An 18,626-nucleotide genomic window follows, 5' to 3' on the forward strand; every position below is an offset into this window, starting at 1 on the left:
GGAGGCTAGACTGTGGTAAATAAAGCTAACATTGCATGCATAGTCACATCCCAGAACATGTCTTTAGAAGAAAATTGTTTACTAAAAAGGTGCACAGAAGTGGTAGAGATTACTGATCCTGGAGATGCTCGAATCTCAATGGTGCCCTGTGAGTTACTTTTCTCACTGTTGTAACAGAACACCTGGCAGAAGCAACTGACGAGACAAAGGATTTATTGGAGCTACAGCTGATCATGAGGAAGAAGGCTGCCAGGTCCTTGGTTAGCAGTAACTTGTGATGCAACTTGTTATATGGTATGGACCAGGAAGCTGAGGTCGCAGGCTAGAAGCAGAGCAGGCTATACCTCTTAACACCTACCCCTGGTGACTTGCTTCCTCCAGCTAGGCCCTACCACCAGTTTGGAGCCAAGTGCTCAAACACTCAAGCCTATGGAGAACACTTCACATTCAAATCTCAACCTGCTGCTGCCCCTGCCCCTGCCCCTGAGAAGGTCATAGCCGTCTTATAATGCAAAATGCACCTAGTCCAACACCCAAAGTCTGGATAATAATAAACTCAACATGTTCAAACATTCAGCGACTCTTCTATGACTTGAGATAAAACTCCCCCATGTAAAGCATTAATTATATGTATCCATTGGCAATTTCTCATGTGTACATAGTCTATACTGACCACTCCACCCCCACTTTCTTCTATCTCCCTACTACCCTTGTTTGCCTGCCTCTTTCTTGCAAATCTCTTTCTCACACTCATGTCTATTAGTTTTATTTGTTGATCCGCTGCATCTACTCTGAGGGCCTGCTACTGACAGAACAGGGAGGAGACACCCTGGTAAAAGACCCCATATGACTGGGAGAAATACCCTCCCTGCTTTCCTGCTCCTCGAGGGTGGCGCCTTCCCTACATTCTTCTCTGTGTGGCAGCTTCCATCTCTTCAAGTGCAGCCCTGATCACTGTTTTGTTGAGCATGGAATAGAATGAAACTCACTCTTCTCATAGTCTGAAGACAGCACTCCACTGCTCCACATGTGCAGTGGTTAATTCCTGCTGTGATACATATCTAATGCTTGTCTAATTCTCAGATTTCTTTTTAAGAACAATTTTATTTTTTTATTTGATATGCAAGAGTGTTTGCCTGTGTACATATGTGCACCACACGTGACTCATGACCACAGAAGCCAGAAAAGGACATCGGGTCTCCTGGAACTAAGTGACAGGTGGTTGTGAGCCACAGTGTTGGTGCTGGGAACCGAACCCAGGTTGTCTGCAAGAACAACAGATGCTCTGAACTACCGAGTCTTTTCTTTAGCCTTTGATTCTCACGTTTTAATTTTTTACATTATTGTTGTTGTTGTTGTTGTTTTATTATTATTATTATTATTATTATTATTATTATTATTATTATTATTATTATTATACTTTTTTGAGACAGGGTTTCTCTGTGTAGCCCTGGCTGTCCTAAAATTCTATCAGGCTGGCCTCAAACCCAGAGATCTGCCTGCCTTTGCCTCTCAATTGCTAGGATTAAAGGTGTGTACCACCTTTAATTTTTTGTCTTAAAAAATAAGTGTTTTTATTTTTAATCATTCCCTTTTTGCTTCTTGAGAGTTTTCGTGGTTCTCTACTTCACTTTCTGATGTCCAAAGGCTTAAGTGAGCCTTTATTCCTTCACCAGAGCGAGCCCTCAGAACTCCAAACTCTGGGCACCGAAACATGAAGGAACATCTCTCAAAACATCCCTGACCAGCCATTTGTGCTCCTCTCACCCGTGTCTCCATAACCAAATGCTGAAGCTGACTTACATGTGGTTTTTCTGGCTTTGGAGAGGGTAGCCTTCCATGACCACTGACCACCCTGTTTCGTGCTTGGCACCCGGTAAGAAATTATTTGATGAATGTTGTTATCAGGCTTGTTTATGGGGAAAACTTTGAAGTCCTTGGTATCAAGCCAGTTAAATCTGATAAACTAACTTATGCTTGCATGCTAATGGGAAAGGGCTGAGATCCAGGCTCTCAGGACTAGCTCCGTTTGGAAATCCAACCTCCCTTATCTCTAATGACCCAGCAGCCAGCCAGTATCCTAACTGGGGCTCCTAGCTACCTGGAAAGAGAAGGAGATAATAGAGAAAAGAGGGGGTAGAGACAACTCTGGTGGGATAACCATGGCAGCTCAAAAGCCAAGCAATAACCCATGGAGGCTGGAGGATGGCTCCAAGGAGAAGGCCCTCAGAACCGCAGCAGCAAGTGTGAATAAATAATGTCAAGGACGGCCTCCATTTCATTCTCTCCTCTACGTCAGCTACAGCAATCTTTTCTTATTTGACTAATTAGGTCAGACTAGTATAACTCTGTGGTAGTCCATAGGCCTAATTAACTACGAAAAAGTCCAGTAGCATTTCTTGTCCTACATCCATATAGACCTCGTGAGTTCAGCCTACCTTTGTCAGTTGGGAGAACTTGGAGGGAAAATAGAAGCAACACGCGTGTGTGCTGTTTGTGTTCATGTTTAGCCACATGTGTGTGCATCCACATACACTCTGGATGTTGTCTTGCAGGCCGCTAAAGGGATCTCTTTGCTTTTAGCTAGTCTTTCTCTCAGTAAGCCAGGAGGTTGTGAAATCCTCCCAAGACACCTCACAGCATTCTTCTACCAACCTCAAGCTTGCACACACCTAAAGTAAAGAAAGAACGAGGGAACTGGGGATGTCTCTTATGTGCAGTGCCAGTAGAAGGAAGCTTCTAGTTTCATCTCTTTCTTTCTCTTGGTTTTCTCAGTATGATTCCATTGTGAGGCTGGGAGCTATGAGGGGTTAGTAAAGGCTTCCCTTCAGTGTCTCTGAGGATTCCTGACAGAGCCTGAGAGCTGTGTGCTTCCACCACAGTCTGCATGCCTTAGTTCATCTGTCCCCGCTGGATTAATCCTGCCTGCATTCACACTCGGTATGTGGGCCACCGGGAGGGAGGTGACAGGGAGAAGGCTGAGTAGAGGAAAAAAATAATGTGAAAAGAGAAGGAAGGAGAGGAAGAGGAAGAAGGGGAGGAGGAGGAGGAGGAGGAACACTGAAAGTACTAAATGATATGCTCCCAAGGAAAAACACTGCAAACTAATTTGCAAAACTAAGGGAAATGCAACGTAAACATATTGGAACAAAAACACCAATAAATAAATAAATAAATAAATAAATAAATAAATAAATAAAATCGAAATGGACAGTGGAGAGTGCCCAAGAGAAGGACCTAGAATGTGAATGCTTTCCGTATCAAAGGAGAGACTAAGATGCTTACACCGGCAGAGGAGGTTAATTTTTTTTAATTTTTATGTTTATAAGTTTTCACTGGATACATGTGTGCGGGGGGTCTAGCACGCACCCATTCCTTGCTAGAACCCACTGGAACGTGTCATGGCTCCAGTGCTGTCCTCCGTTTCCTCTAAGATGATCTAGGTCACTGCAGAGATATTCAGACACAAGAGTTCCTAGGTATTTTTGTTGTTGTTGTTTTGTTTGTTTGTTTGTTTGTTTGTTTATCGTTACAAACCACATGTCCAAGTGGAACCCAGTGGAAAGCACTGCCAGTCCCAGTTTGGTTTCTGACCAGGATGTGGGGCTGAGGTGCATATTTTACATATCAAAGCCGGCCAGGCCTCCAGATTTCTCCCAGCATCCCTCAGACCCAACCTGGCATACCCTGCCCCCAACCCAGAACTTTCTAGCCAAGGGGCTAGGCTGCCCTTCCCCTATATAATCCAGACATTTTGTCTTAGTCTCTTCTTCTCTGTCTCTGTGTGCTTCTCTCTTTCTCTTCCCCCTTCCACCTTCTCTCCTCATGGCAACTCTCCTGGCCTCAATCCTTGGGTCCAATGAGAGCAGTTTCCCAATAAACCTGCCTTTAATGTAATGTAACCTGGCTTGAATTGGCTCGTTTCACCTTCAGCGGAGAAATAACCTATTAGTTCCTCCGTGGGAGAGACAGGATTGCTCTCCTGGTCATAACAGATTTCAGTTCTAAAGGTGCCACAGACAGTTCAGGCCATATCACGTGAACTGATAACATCTCCATAGGCCTCCCCTATCCTGCGGCTCTCAAAGTCTGCCTTTCGAGGGGTAGAGACAGAGCTACTTAAGTGAGCATCTTGGGCCCGCGGGGGTGGGGGTGGGGGCATCCAGTCCCTCTGCAAGCTGCTTCAGATACATCCAAGATGTTCAGTCAATTTCATTGATCAAGAAAGATCAGAGGAGGCACAAGAAAACCACACAAATAAGAGCTGTACTCAATAAAGGAGTGGCGGAGAAACAAAACACTTTCAGCGTGGTGAGGTCAGTGTTGCCTTTTCACACAGGGTCCTGAGTTCTCTACATGCGGACATTCTGACACTGGGCTCCAGAGGCTGGGCTGGAGCACGGGCATCTCTCTTTTGTATAGCGCTGCCCATCTGTTTTGCCCGCAGGTAGCCTGCAGACCACCACAGGTTCAGAGACAGCCGCAGGCTAGAGATCTGGCGGGATGGAGTGTGCAGCAGACAGAGTCTGTGGAAAAAGAAACCCGACAGTTGGCTCAAAAGGGTTTGGAGTTTTTCCAGGAACCGGGCCCTGCAAGGTTTCTAAGCAGGGGAGTGTGACAAGGCTCGCGATGTGATGGAAAGAGCTGTTCTCACCGGGTCATTTTCTCTTTGCTTCTGCCCCATTAGATACCATTGCTTCAAGGGCCCTGAACAAATAGCTTTCCACGAAAGCCTGCGGGTCCTGTAGGAGCCAGCCTTCCCGTTCCCAGCAGAATGTGTGAGCCCCGCAAGGAGAGGATTAATTAGGTTAAAAAAAAAAAAAAGCAGTTGCACACATAAGTGGGTGCCCATACCCGGGTCTGGCCTGGTGTTTTGCTGCACTCATTCAGACTTACAATACTCTCTTCAGTTCTAAGCGCCACCTCTTGAAACAAGTTAAAAAGCAAGCTCCAAGCGAGATGGTGCCGGAGTGCTGTGTTTTACACAGGCTAATAATGATCAACGGCTTCTGTTTTTATGGTAGCCAGACGGGGCTCACATTGCTAAGGACACTATAGAAAAGAAACATGCGTCTAACATCTGACAGCATAGTTAAATGCTGGAAAAATAAGGGTTGTTTGTTTGTTTGTTTGTTTGTTTTTAAGAGTGCTTTACTGAAATTGTTTCTGGAAATTCGTGCTTTGTGGGGTTTTTTTCCTCTTAACATTAAAAATGCCATATGTTTAATTGTACTAGGGCAGGGGAATTAAAATTAGCACCCATGATGTGTTTCATTCTTTAAACAGCACTTCACATCAGAAAACCAGAAGGCAAACTGTATTTTGTTTGCTTGCCTGCTTTGTTTTTTGTTTTTATTTTTTTTCCGAGACAGGGTTTTTTTGTGTAACCTTGGCTGTCCTGAAATTCTGAAAATCACTCTATAGACCAGGCTGGCCTCAAACTGACAGAGATGAGCCTGCCTCTGCCTCCCGAGTGCTGGTATTAAAAGCTTGTACCACTACCAGGCTCAAACTGTAATCTTACTGATTCCATTTAAAGTCACACAATTAGAATCCTCATACCAGACAGCTTCTGCCTCCTCCCAAGACGGGAACTGAAGGGTCTCGGGTCAATGGGATTATGGCCATCAGTGACCACCCACATTCTCATTAGGATGCTCCAGAACCACCCGGCTTGACAAATATTTCCTTCGTGCCAAACGTCAAGAGGTAGGCGACTCCACGGCGAGACCAGTGCGCCACATCAGAATCTGGCTAGATTGCAGAGTTCACGATGGCGTGTCTATCTTGTTAGAGATGTCAGTTCAACACTGGAGCTTAAAGTGGCTCTCAAAAACTTATGAACAATATAATATTATTCTTGGGAATTCAACTCTATTAATGCTAGTGGACATTGCCACGGTGTGTTTTTTTTTTCCCTCAGACAATTTCAAACATGCCTTTCTTCTTTTTTCTTGCCTGTCTCTCTGTCTTCTCCTTTATCTGCATGGCCTAATTTGTTTTGTCCACTTTGATTTCTCAGTTTTAAGCTTACGGAAATTTTGCAAACACAGTACATGGACTTCACCCAGGTCCCCTTATTTTTATCATCCTTAGCAACTGAGTCCAATAATCAAAACTAAATATATATATATATGTAGTGTTATAGTGTGTGTGTGTGTGTGTGTGTGTGTGTGTGTGTGTGTGTGTGTGGAGTTGAGTTCAGGTACCTGACATACTCACATGTAAGACATGTGTGACCTAGCATGATGGAGTTGCAGGGCCAGAGAGAGGTGGACCCTCGAGCTCTCTGGCCAGCTGATTGAGGCAGTTATCGAGCTCTGTGACCACTGAGAGATGCATTCTCCAAAGATAAAGGAAAGAGCAACAGAGGAAGACACCACCTGTCAACCTCTGGCCTCCACACATATGCACACATGTATGAATTCTCATAGGACACACACACACACACACACACACACACACACACACACACACACACACACACGAACTATAAACACCCACAAGTCACCAGCATTACATTGTTATTAAGTAAAGTGTGAACTTTCTTTGGGTCTCACCAACTTTTTAGCTAGCTGCTTCCTTCTTTATGATTCTACCCATGGTGCTACATTGTATTCAGTCCCCAGTGCTCTTTTAGCCTGCGCGATGCTTTCTGTAGAGACATGACAACGATATCATGTCCCACTAAGGGGACCTCACACCTGTATGGGTTTTTTTGTTTGTTTTTTGTTTTGTTTGTTTGTTTTTTTACTAGAGATGTTTTAACATTGATCACTTGGTGAAGTGATTTCGTTGAATTTGAGCACATGAAAGGTAATTAGAAAAAAATGCTGTGTGGCTAGGCGTGCAACTTAGTGGTCTAGCACTTGTCTGCTGCTCATTAAGGCCCTAGGTTTGACCATAGATAAAAATAATAAAGTCTTAGGTCAGTATACTATCTTGTGGAGGGCGTTGGGGAGATGATTTGATTGTTATGAGCACACACTGCTTCCATGAAGGACTGGTGTTCTGCTCCCAGCCCGCGTGCTGGGTTTATAACCTCCATAACTCCAGTTGTAGGGAATTTGTTGCCTTTAACCTCTTCTGGCACCCGCACTCATAGACACAAACCCCCACACACAATTAAAAATAAAAATGTAAATATACATCTTTAAAAATATCTTGGGAAGATGATATTTTGAGACTATTTAAATATTTTGTATCTTTCACTGTCCACAAACATCTGCATGAATTTTAGCCTTTGTCATAGAATCTTGACCTGACATTTCTGGATTCTTCTCCCATTTCTTCATGTGTGTCTGTTTGTTTGTGTCTGCATGTGGGTGCATGTGTGTGAGTAGGTGTGTGCATGTCTGTCTGTGTGTCTGTGTGTGCATGTGTGTATGTGTGCATGTATGTGTATATTTGTGTGTGTATGTTTGTGTGTTTATGTGTGTGTATATGTACACATGTATGTGTGTGTATGTGTCTGTGCATGTGTGTGTATGTCTGTGTATGTGTGTATGTTTGTCTCTGTATGTGTCTGGGTATGTATGGGTGTATTTGTATGTGTATGTTTGTGTGTGTATATATTTGTATGTGTATGTTTGTTTGTGTGTGTGTGTGTGTGGGCATGTGTGAGCTTACTGGAGACAAAACCACAGGCTTGTGCATGGTAGCCAAGCACTCTAGCTCTGACTTTGATGTAAAATGTCTTTGTTATGATATTCTTTTTTTTTTTTTTTTTGGTTCTTTTTTTCGGAGCTGGGGACCGAACCCAGAGCCTTGCGCTTCCTAGGTAAGCGCTCTACCACTGAGCTAAATCCCCAGCCCCATTGTTATGATATTCTAATAACTGTTCTCTATTTCTCTAATTCCTTCCACATTTGTTATTTGACTTTATCTCATTTGTTAATTTGATCCTTCATTTATATCAGTGAATATCTATTGTGTTTTAAAAGTTATAAACCCACGCTGGGCATGGTGGTGCAGCACTTTGGAGACAGAGGCAGTGCAGCCTGGTCTACAGACTTAGTTTCAGGACAGCCAGGGCTACACAGAGAAATTGTGTGTGTGTGTGTGTGTGTGTGTGTGTGTGTGTGTGTGTGTGTGTGTGTGTGTATCCTGGTACATCTGGCTTGTTTTTGTTTCATTGTCAGTTGTGGGTTGGCTTCTTTGCCTTCTCAGCTGCTTTCTCCACTCTTTTCTGAGTACCTCCTAGATCACTGTGCAGCAAACACTTACGAATCTATAATTATTTCTCTTACAATAAAGATGTGTGGATCCAAGATTTGCATTCAGGTTGTTCTCACTGGTACTAGAATGTCATCTCATTCATTTCCTCTCAAGAGATTTGTATAAACATTACACCCTAGGTTCACATGTAAACACACTCTATAGGAATACACACATGCGCACACACACACACACACACACACAATACATCCTTTAGAAATATGTAACAGGAAAGTCTTTCAGCATTTACTCAATACCCATTATTTAGTAAATACTCTGCTAGATGCTTTGCATGCTTATTTCTACTTCATGAATTCCCACTGATATCCAGGACTCTATTTCAATATCTGAGTTTAATTTCTTTGTCTAGTCCCAGCATGCACATAAACACCCATGTGAGAGGTGATCTACAAACTGCAGCATACTGCTTGTGTGCACTTCCTATGTTGTGTCCCAGAATCCTTCAGACAGCTTTCTAACTTGGTTCCTATTAGTTCTTTTGTTCTCTACTCCTCCATTATGGTTCTGTCACTCACCTGAAATACAGATATATCTAATTTTACAGTTTCAATTCCATCTTGAGTTTCCCCTTATCCTGGTTGATTTTGAACAAGTTTACACACAGCAGGACTCCCTCTTTGTGGAGTCCAGTTCTACAGATTTCTCTGTGTAGCCCAGGCTGGTCTTGAACTCACAATCATCTGTCCTGTGTTTGCTTCCATGCCCAGCTCCTTTCTATAGGACAAATGCACATTATGCAACTTGAAATTGTTTTTCCATGTCCATGAAACTTGAATTTTTTTCTTGTTGTACCTCTTTACCCACCTCTGTTTATTTTCACAGTGCCTTACAATAATGTTATGAACTGGCTACTCCCAAAGGAGTGAAGTGTCACGGTCTTCTCGTTTCATGTAATTGGTCCCAAGCTGAGGGGCCAGCTGCGTCTATAGAAAGCCACCACATGCATTTGATCAAACCATTTTTTTCCATCATCTAAACAACCCATGCCTCCATGGACAGTTAGACTGGTTCTTCTGACAATCCACATGGACACTTAAGACGTCAAGCAACTGATGGGGGAGGATGTGTTAGTCCACAGCTGGAGGGGAAAGAATTAATACAAGCTGGCAGCTGGTCAGTTCCTTTCTCTCAGCAAACATCTGGACAGTACCTACCTTGTTCCAAAAATCCAACCAAGGTTTTAGGACTACAGGGTGTTAACTAAGCCTCACTATCTTGGGTTTTGAACCAAGCACAGATAATGCAGATAGACCATGAACAAACAGGGTAATTTTCAATTGTGAAGTGTAATGGGCTGAAATAATCAGGGGACAGTGCAATAAAGGTCTTGATAAGAGTAAATGCCTCAAGTAATAGCACCTGTCACGTCCTGGATGAGTGTGGTGGGCAAGGAGGGCCAATGGGACTAAGAATTAAGCTAAATTTTATGTGCCACCCATTAGTATGCTGAACTCTTTAGAGGCATATCAAACAGAGCACCCTGTACCCTAGATACAGGAAAGATCCTGGGACATTTTGCAGAAATTGACAGGCAGCAGAGGGGCATGGAGAATGACTGCGGGCCACATTTGGTGGAGTATTTGGGACCAGTGTGAAGGACTTAGCTTGCTTTCACTACAGACTTGGTTTGAAAGCAGATGCTGAGGTCAGTGATCGAAGGTGGATGGTACAGTTAACCCTGTCATTTCCTTTTAGTTGTTTAATCTCCTTCCTTCTTCCCCTTTCATGTCCTTCCAATCTCTGCATTGCTGGGGATTGAAACTGACCTCTTCCAAGGTGTCTCCAACAGGAATGTGGAAAGCAGAGAAGTGCTAGAAGCAGACTGGAGGTAAGAAGATGAATTGGAAGCTTTTGTGATGTCCCAAGCAAGAGTGAAGAAAGCAAGGAGGTCTGCACTGGGACAGTTGTAGAAGGGAGTAGGTGCCAGGATTTGGATGTGGTAGTGTAGGGGTTAGTGACCAGCTGGTGTCAGTTGTAAAGAAAAGGTAGGCACTGCAGGGGTAAGACTACTTTTAAAAGGTGTGTGTGTTCCTTCTTTAAATGAGGAAAAAGAATACCCTTGGCAGGGAAGGGAGAGGCAAAGATTAAAACAGAGACTGAAGGAACACCCATTCAGAGCCTGCCCCACATGTGGCCCATACATATACAGCCACCCTATTAGACAAGATGGATGAAGCAAAGAAGTGCAGACCGACAGGAGCCGGATGTAGATCGCTCCTGAGAGACACAGCCAGAATACAGCAAATACAGAGGCGAATGCCAGCAGCAAACCACTGAACTGAGAATAGGTCCCCTATTGAAGGAATCAGAGAAAGAACTGGAAGAGCTTGAAGGGGCTCGAGACCCCAAAAGTACAACAATGTCAAGCAACCAGAGCTTCCAGGGACTAAGCCACTACCTAAATACTATACATGGACTGACCCTGGACTCTGACCCCATAGGTAGCAATGAATATCCTAGTAAGAGCACCAGTGGAAGGGGAAGCCCTGGGTCCTGCTAAGACTGAACCCCCAGTGAACTAGTCTATGGGGGGAGGGCGGCAATGGGGGGAGGGTTGGGAGGGGAACACCCATAAGGAAGGGGAGGGTGAGGGGGATGTTTGCCCGGAAACCGGGAAAGGGAATGACACTCGAAATGTATATAAAAAATACTCAAGTTAATAAAAAAAAAAAAGAATAAAAAAAAAAAGGTGTGTGTGTGTGTGTGTGTGTGTGTGTGTGTGTGTGTGTGTGTGTGTGTGTGTGTGTTTTAGAGGTCGGGGAGGGGGAAAGGGAGAGGGAGAGAGAATATATGTGTATGTGTGTGACGATGCCAGAAGAGGGTTGTCCCCCCTCCGTATGCCACCCCCCATGCATGTGGGTGCGGGTATGCACACACACACACCCCTCATACACACATATCTATTTCTTTGAGACAGAGGCTCCTCCTGAACCTGAAGCTCACTGTTTTTCTGACTAAACTGACAACTCTAGGAATCCTCCTGCCTCTGCACCACCAATTCCCGGGGCTGGGGATGCAGATGCGCATGGCCACAAGCAGAATCATTAAAGTTCAATGTAGCCCTGCTTGCCTGTCATCTTTTTGGCAATCTGTGTCATAACCAGGGAATTGCCAAACTCGCTATCCTGAAGGCTAGCCTCTATGGTTTCTTCTCTAATGATTTCAAGCTAGCCTTTCTAATATGGTAGATAACTAGTTTTCTCATTGCTCATTGTTGAATGGCAATTGCTGACTGAAATTATCTTTCATGTTGACACTCTAGAGGAGTGAGCCACGTGTGCAAAGGTTTGCTTTGAGGCTATTTATTCATCACTATCCTGTAAGGTCTGAGGGTATGAAGGCTCTAAGAAGATGTTTAAAGGTTTAGGAAGATGTTTTGAGCAAGCTCTGTAGGATGTATCTTTTTTTTTTTCCTGTAAACTTAAAAAGATTCTCATAAGTTCAGGGAATCTACTTGAATCCTCCTTTCACAGGTCAAATGGACTCAAGATAAGAACTGTCAATTAACAAACAGCCTGTTCTTCCTGCCCCCCTTGTCTGCCTATTCCTCAGGGTGATATCTATATCCCTTTCCCTGGTCTTGGGTCCATCCTCACTCCTCCTCTAGCTCCCAAGAGTTTTAAATGTACACCCAAGAAAAAAAATTTCTCCCTAAATTCCTTAACTTCATCTTCTGCCCCTAACAACTAAAATTCCTCAAAATCTGCAAGGACAGTTCCAGAGAAGCTGCCCACAGGTGTTCCTGTCTACCCTGACTGATGCTCTACTGGGTCTGCACTTTCCTAGCCACAGATGGTCCCATAGATCCTTGAGGGCAGTGAAACAGCCAACTCATCTCGGACTTGGCCAACATTTCAGCTTTTTGGACACACTCCCAAAATGGCACCCCAATGTCAGCAGGAAGTAGTCATAGACAATTACTGCTTCCCTTATTTATTTATAAACAACAAATGGTTGGAATGTTTGGATTTAGATCTAAAACAAGGGACTGAGGTGCACAATTTACAAATCAAAACAGATCTGGCCTCCGGGTTCTCCCAGAATCCCTCAGTTTCTACCTGGCATGCCCTGCCCCCAACCTTGAACTTTCCAGCCCAGGAGTTGGGCTTCCCTTCACCATGGGGCTCCTCCCTACATAATCCAGATAATTTGCTCTCTCCCTCTCTCTCTTCCTCCCTCCCTCCCTCCCTCCCCTTCTCCTCCTCCTCCCACATAGCAACTCTCCTGGTCTCAATCCTTGGGGCCAGTGAACCCCGAGAGAAGCTTCCCAATAAACTTGCCTTTAATCTAATCTAATCTGGTTTGAAGCTCATTTCACCAGCAGAGAAATAACCTATCAATACCACTCTAAAAATGCCGAAATTACTATTGCTTTGTAGACAGACTGCTTTGAAATCAGAGAGTGTGGCTTGAGACTTTGTTCTTTCTCAAGATAATTCGGGCTAGTCAGGGTCTCAAGTTTATATGGCTTTTAGATCAGTTCTCTCTGTTTCTGTTGGGATTTTGATATGGAATTCATCAAAGCTATAGACCCAAATATTTTTAAAGCGTACAACTACTCGCTAAGTAAAGTATGCAAGCCTGGCAAAATCTGAAGCTACTTGGTGATGACAGCATATTTATTTATTGAGATACTTACTGTACTATAGTTAGAGTAGCAGTTTTGCTGTTGTTGGGGGTGGGGGAAGATCATTTGGGATACTTGAGTGCCTTTATTTCTACAATTGATGTTATTTATAATTATTTCGAAAATGTTTTTTTAAGGGCATACAGCTAAAAGTCATTTCAAACATACCATTCATATCTGAAACAAAATATGACGGTCACACAACTTTACGTCTAAGACAAACGAGTCTTAACTTGCTTTTGGTAAGAGATTATATTCTGCTTTTCAAGTTATGATTCCACCCGGAGCCCAAGTTATTGGAATTCTTTCAACATTCCAGCCCACACAGGTGCACTGGGCTTCAACAGATATGACAGGAAACGTGGGTTTTATTTAGTCTTCATTCTTTAATCCATTTGATTTACTATATATTGTTCAGATGTTGCGTTGAGCATTAGAGGCACAAATATAAAAAAAAATAGGGATCGATTTTGAGTTTAAAGATATTCTAGCCTAGAAATTAGAGAGACAGAACCCCTCCCTATCCTACTGTATTACAATTACAACCCTCATAACAGATTCAAGATAAAGGGAAACAGAGTTTCCTGCTTGGTAGGAAATCCAGAATGGGGACAGTTGCAAGTGGACACTTCCTAGAGGACGCAAGACTACAAAAACAGTCTTGAAAGTAAGTTAGAGGGTAGAGAAGAGGAGAAAAGGTTTGAGTCTAGGTAGGAAATGGGCCATCTAGGAAGAAAAGGTGGTGTGGTTGGTGCCTAGAAGAAGCTCAAGGAGACGGGAGAGGACAGAATACAACGTGTCACAAGATAACTTGGGGAATCAGCTTAGAGCATTGATTGAGCTGAATCTGACGGGTGCTTGCTTGACCACTGTCTCAGAAAACCTGGGAGAAAACATTGTTATCTCTTTCAGATGTATCATAGGAACAAGGTCTGATGAGTTTAATGAGTTTAAGAAGGAGAATTTGATAATTTTTAATACTTAAAAAAAGAGAGAGAACAATTGGCACTTGCTGGATTTTGTGGTTCCTTCTCTTAGTCCTTCTTTATCCTGAGAAGAAAGAAACATGCTTCTTAAATCAGGGCCACCAAGCCTGAAGCAGCCCCACTTCCTCGCTGGAAAAAAGAAGAAGGAATTTTTTTTTCATTTCGAGGGGGAAATGTGCTTCCCTCGCTTCCTCGTGGCTCTGACAGAAATTACAAGAGACCTGTCCAGCTTGCCTTATGCCCAGGAGAGCCAGTGGTGGGGCTCAATATTTGTTAAATTTGCCCGTGGGTGCAGGGGCGGAAAAGTAGGAGAGGGTAGAGGCCTTTGGTGCAAGGATGGTTTTCTGTTGCTATGGCCCGATGTTCCAATAGCTCCCCAGTGACTTATGGAGGAGAAAGAAACTATATCCTTGAAACAAAACAAGCAAACAGGCTACCTGTCTCCAAGTTTGCAAGTTTGGCGTTAGATTACGCGTTGTTCAGTCCGGGGAATATTGATTCTCTCCGTGGAAACGTCCCCTTGCTACAAACCCTTAAGGGGTTTGTGAGAAACTTCTTCCCTGGTGAATGGCTGACTGAACAAATTTAACGGAGGTTGTTACCCACTGAGCTTGGTATCAATGCTCCGAGGTCCGGTTCTCTTTGAGTTTTGCTTTCATCTGAAATCTCTCGCCTCTGCCCTCTTTACTGTTGCTGCCACACAATATCAAACAGCTGGAGTCTGGGCAGCTCCAGAATCCAAGTTTCTCAGCCTCGCACGTGAGGGTGGGGGTAGGGGGAGAACAGATGGAGGCCATTGGGGAAGGTGGGGGTTTCATGCGAACTCAGTGGGGGCCGTGCTTGCTTCAGAGGATCCGATATCTTGGAAAAGTGGGACTGGGGTTAACAGACAGATTTTGTTCATGTGAGGCCTAAGATGTGCGCAAAAATTAAGCATGCAGGGTTGGGTCGCAGAGAAGGCTTTCATGAACCACCTTTTTTTTTTTTTTTTTTTTCCATTTGTTTAGCCCGGGCTCAAATTTCCAATAATATAACAGCTCTTTGTAAAGTGGCTACCAAAGGTTTTGATTAAATAAAGTGTTACAGTGAGCATAACATAAGAACTCAACAGTAAGAAGAAGCAGGGTTGACCCATTAAGAGTTATATCGGGGTTGGGGATTTAGCTCAGTGGTAGAGCGCTTGCCTAGCAAGAGCAAGGCTCTGGCAAGGCCCTGGGTTCGGTCCCCAGCTCCGAAAAAAAAAAAAAAAGAGTTATATCCTGCTACATACTCATCTGTATTACGTATGTGAATACGTATGTATACATATGGAGAGATACTTCGTATGTATTATTTCTTTTTTTTTAAAGGTTTATTTATTGTATGTATAGGAGTACACTGTAGCTACTGTCTTCAGACACATCAGAAGAAGGCATTCCAGATGGTTGTGAGCCACCATGTGGTTGCTGGAATTGAACTCAGGACCTCTGGAAGAGCAGTCAGTGCTCTTAACCGCTGAGCCATCTCTCCAGCCGGTACGTATTATTTCTAACCTTCACAGAAGAAGATATGGGGATTCAAAGAGGCAAGCTGTCTTTGCTGACAAGGACTGTGATGGGAGATGAAATTCAAATCTAAATTTGTCTTGAGTCTACTCCATTCCCATTTTACTGTTCGCCACCCTTCCCTAGGGTAGACTTGTTCATAGGCAGCCTTAGGGGAGTGTGATGGTTAGTCCCTTAAAGTTAACAGAACTCATGGCCACAGGATCCCTGAGCTGATAGCCTAGGGCTAGAGAAGTCAGCCTTAGTCAGTTTAACTTGTATGAGCATTCAGGGGCACCGTGCCAGGCTCACCTGTAATTTCTCCTGAACCATGCAATTTATGCTCTAATTACATGCTGTCGTGCACTGCTTGCTAATTGTTGCATAGGTCAACCTTACACGTTCATTCATCATTCTTTAGTTTGTCAGACAACCAGCATACGGCTTGTCCAGCAGGACCATTCTTCCCAGTGTGGAGAGGAAGCCGATTCCTATAGCTGATGAGGAACAGAAAGATGAATTTTAAATTCCAAAACGATGGACTAGGTTATGCATTTTTTAAATTTTTATGTACGTTGGTGTTTTGCCTGAATGTCCGTGTGAGAGAGTCGGATCCACTGGAACTTGAGTTACAGACAGCTGTGAGCTGCCTTGTGGGTTACTGAATGTTGGTCCTCTGGAAGAGCAGTCAATACTCTTAACTGCTGAGCCACCTCTCCAGACCCCAAATTATGCATTTAAAAGATGTATTTAGGTGATGCCTTAAAGAAAAAAACAAATGAATAAAATAGCAGCCAGGAGCCAGAATTTTTAAGTAGAGATGATTTCAGGAGGAGTTCATCTCTAACACCCCACACCAAGGCAAAGCGTTTTTCAAATGTTAGCTCTGAGAACACAAACCAGTTACTACACACAACCAGTTACTACTTCCGTTAGAACCGAACTTTGGCACCTAGCTTCCGGTCTTAGCTCAAGTCTCTTGTGATATGTGACTCCTAGACTCGTTTCTGTTGTTGTCTGTGTCTTTTTTTAGTGATTGGTCTATTTTATGTGCTTTGGTGTTTTGACTGCATGTACGTGTGAGAGAGTCGGATCCCCTGAAACTGGATTTCCAGACAGTTGTGAGCTGCCATGTGGGTGCTGGGAATTGAACCCTGGTCCTCAGGAAGAGCAGCCAGTCAGACCCTTAAGTTATTTCCACTTAGTAAATCACTTTTGTTTTCTGAATGTACTGTGTGATGCGCCTTCTTGGAAAGCCCACTAAAGATTCCTTAATGGCTTGCCAAATTTCAGGCAGTGCTAAATGTGCTTTTCCTTTTGTGCGTGGTCTCACCGGGTAGGCTAGTTTGAGTCTAGAACGTTTAATCCCCCTGCTTCAGCCTCCAGAGTGCTGGAATTATAGGCACCTAACTTAAGTGTACCATTGTTTTAAAATATATTTATTGGATTTATCTTTATTTTATGTAAGTGTTTTGTCTGCACGTATGCCTATGCACCACCCATGAGCACAGTGTCCATGGAGGCCAGGTTGGGGAATATCAAATCCCTTGGAGCTGGAGTTACAGATGCTTGTGAGTTGCTATGTGCTACGTTGGTTCTGAGTTAGCTGTCTTCTGGGTCCTGGAAACCAAACCTGGATCCAGTAGAAGAGAAGCCAGTGCTCTTACCCATCTCTCCAGCCCCAAACGTACCATTCTTCTTCCAAGAAGCATCAGCCAGCCTAAAGGGGTGAGAAGCACCACTTTGTTGTTAGAGATCATAGGCAAATTACATGATTTTCCTCCTCTGTAAAATGGAGACCAATTCTACACAGAATTGTTGTTACTGGGATTCAGAACAAACAGAAAATCCATCACAGAGACTGGGAGAGGAGAGTGTTAAGGGGTCATTAGCATATTTCTTAGAAGGAGGCTGAAAGGTTAAACATGATAGGAAATATAACCAGGTAGTTAGCAATCATTGTTCACCTCTCACACTCTCGAGTTGTCTTGACTGTGTACGCTTGACAGCTATTTTCTTTATCTGGTGAGTGCAATCCTCCAAACTGGGTAATTTGCTCAAGTCTTCACTTGAGGCTTTGTGTTTAGTGATGTCATTGGTTAATTAATTAATTAATTAAATTTCAAATAACCAGTTGGAAATGGATACTGACCCCGTGGCATTCAATGTTTTATTTTATGTAAATGTTTTGTCTGCATGTATGCCTATGCACCGCCCGTGAGCACTTAGAAGGTGTATCCTATCAAATGATCCAAAATTCCTTCTCCTAGAAATTCATGTTTAGAGAATAATCAGAATCATACAGATTTGTGGGTAAGATGGTTAGTCAACTACAGTACAGGATGACAATGTAAATGAAGCCATTGAGATGTATAGAAATAGAATGACTGAAAAGAAAATAACTTTTTTTGATGCAGCAGTACTTTTGAAATCAAACTTTGAAGACGATTCAAAATCATGAGGAAATTCATCATGTTACATTGTTAAACCTAAAAAGCCACAGTCTCAATGTGGGAAGATATTCAGCCATAGATAAATCAGTGAAGGAGCTGGCTTCTGCCTGAATGGTCAAGTGTATAAGGAAAAAAAAAATACAAATTTTGAATGAACGTCTCTGGCTTTAATTTCCCTTTCAATAAATTCTGATTTTTGACTCAGCGAAAATCATATACTCAGTATGAAATACATATCGATGAGAAACAAAACAGGAAAGAAAGAAAATGACTGAAACCAAAACCACTCTGCTGTGTTTACAGTGCTGTCCTTGTATGGAAGCTTTGCAGTGCTTTCCCCCTGGCCGGGGGGGGGGGGGGGTTCTGCAGTCTGAATGTTCTTCACAGCACATAGTTTATAATCAAGAAAACAGATTTCTATGGAAACAAAGGGAGTAAGTAGTTAATTCCATGTTGCTTTTTGTCTACTTCGTAGTAGTTCTCTCTGCACAATCTCCCACAGGAACTCTTGGGAAGTAAGTAGTCCTCGGATTGGATTGGATGACACTTAGGAGTGTCTGTAGCTCACCAAGAGGGGAGCAGTGTCACTCACTGCACCTGATGACAATGACCAATGTAGACCTACGGTCCTTGTCTGCCCTTCCACTTCCTAGTAGAAAGAATAAATAATTTATTTTAAAATAATCCTAAATCCTTCCTTCTTGGTGCTCATAAAGTCTTTCCAAAGCAGGATGCCAGAGTTAAATTGCCTTTAACAGAATGTTAAAGCCTTATTCAGATCAAAATTCATCCAACTGTT

Source organism: Rattus norvegicus, chromosome 11 (genome assembly GCF_021556685.1).
Source record: "Rattus norvegicus strain SHRSP/BbbUtx chromosome 11, alternate assembly SHRSP_T2T, whole genome shotgun sequence".
NCBI classification, from domain to species: Eukaryota; Metazoa; Chordata; class Mammalia; order Rodentia; family Muridae; genus Rattus; species Rattus norvegicus.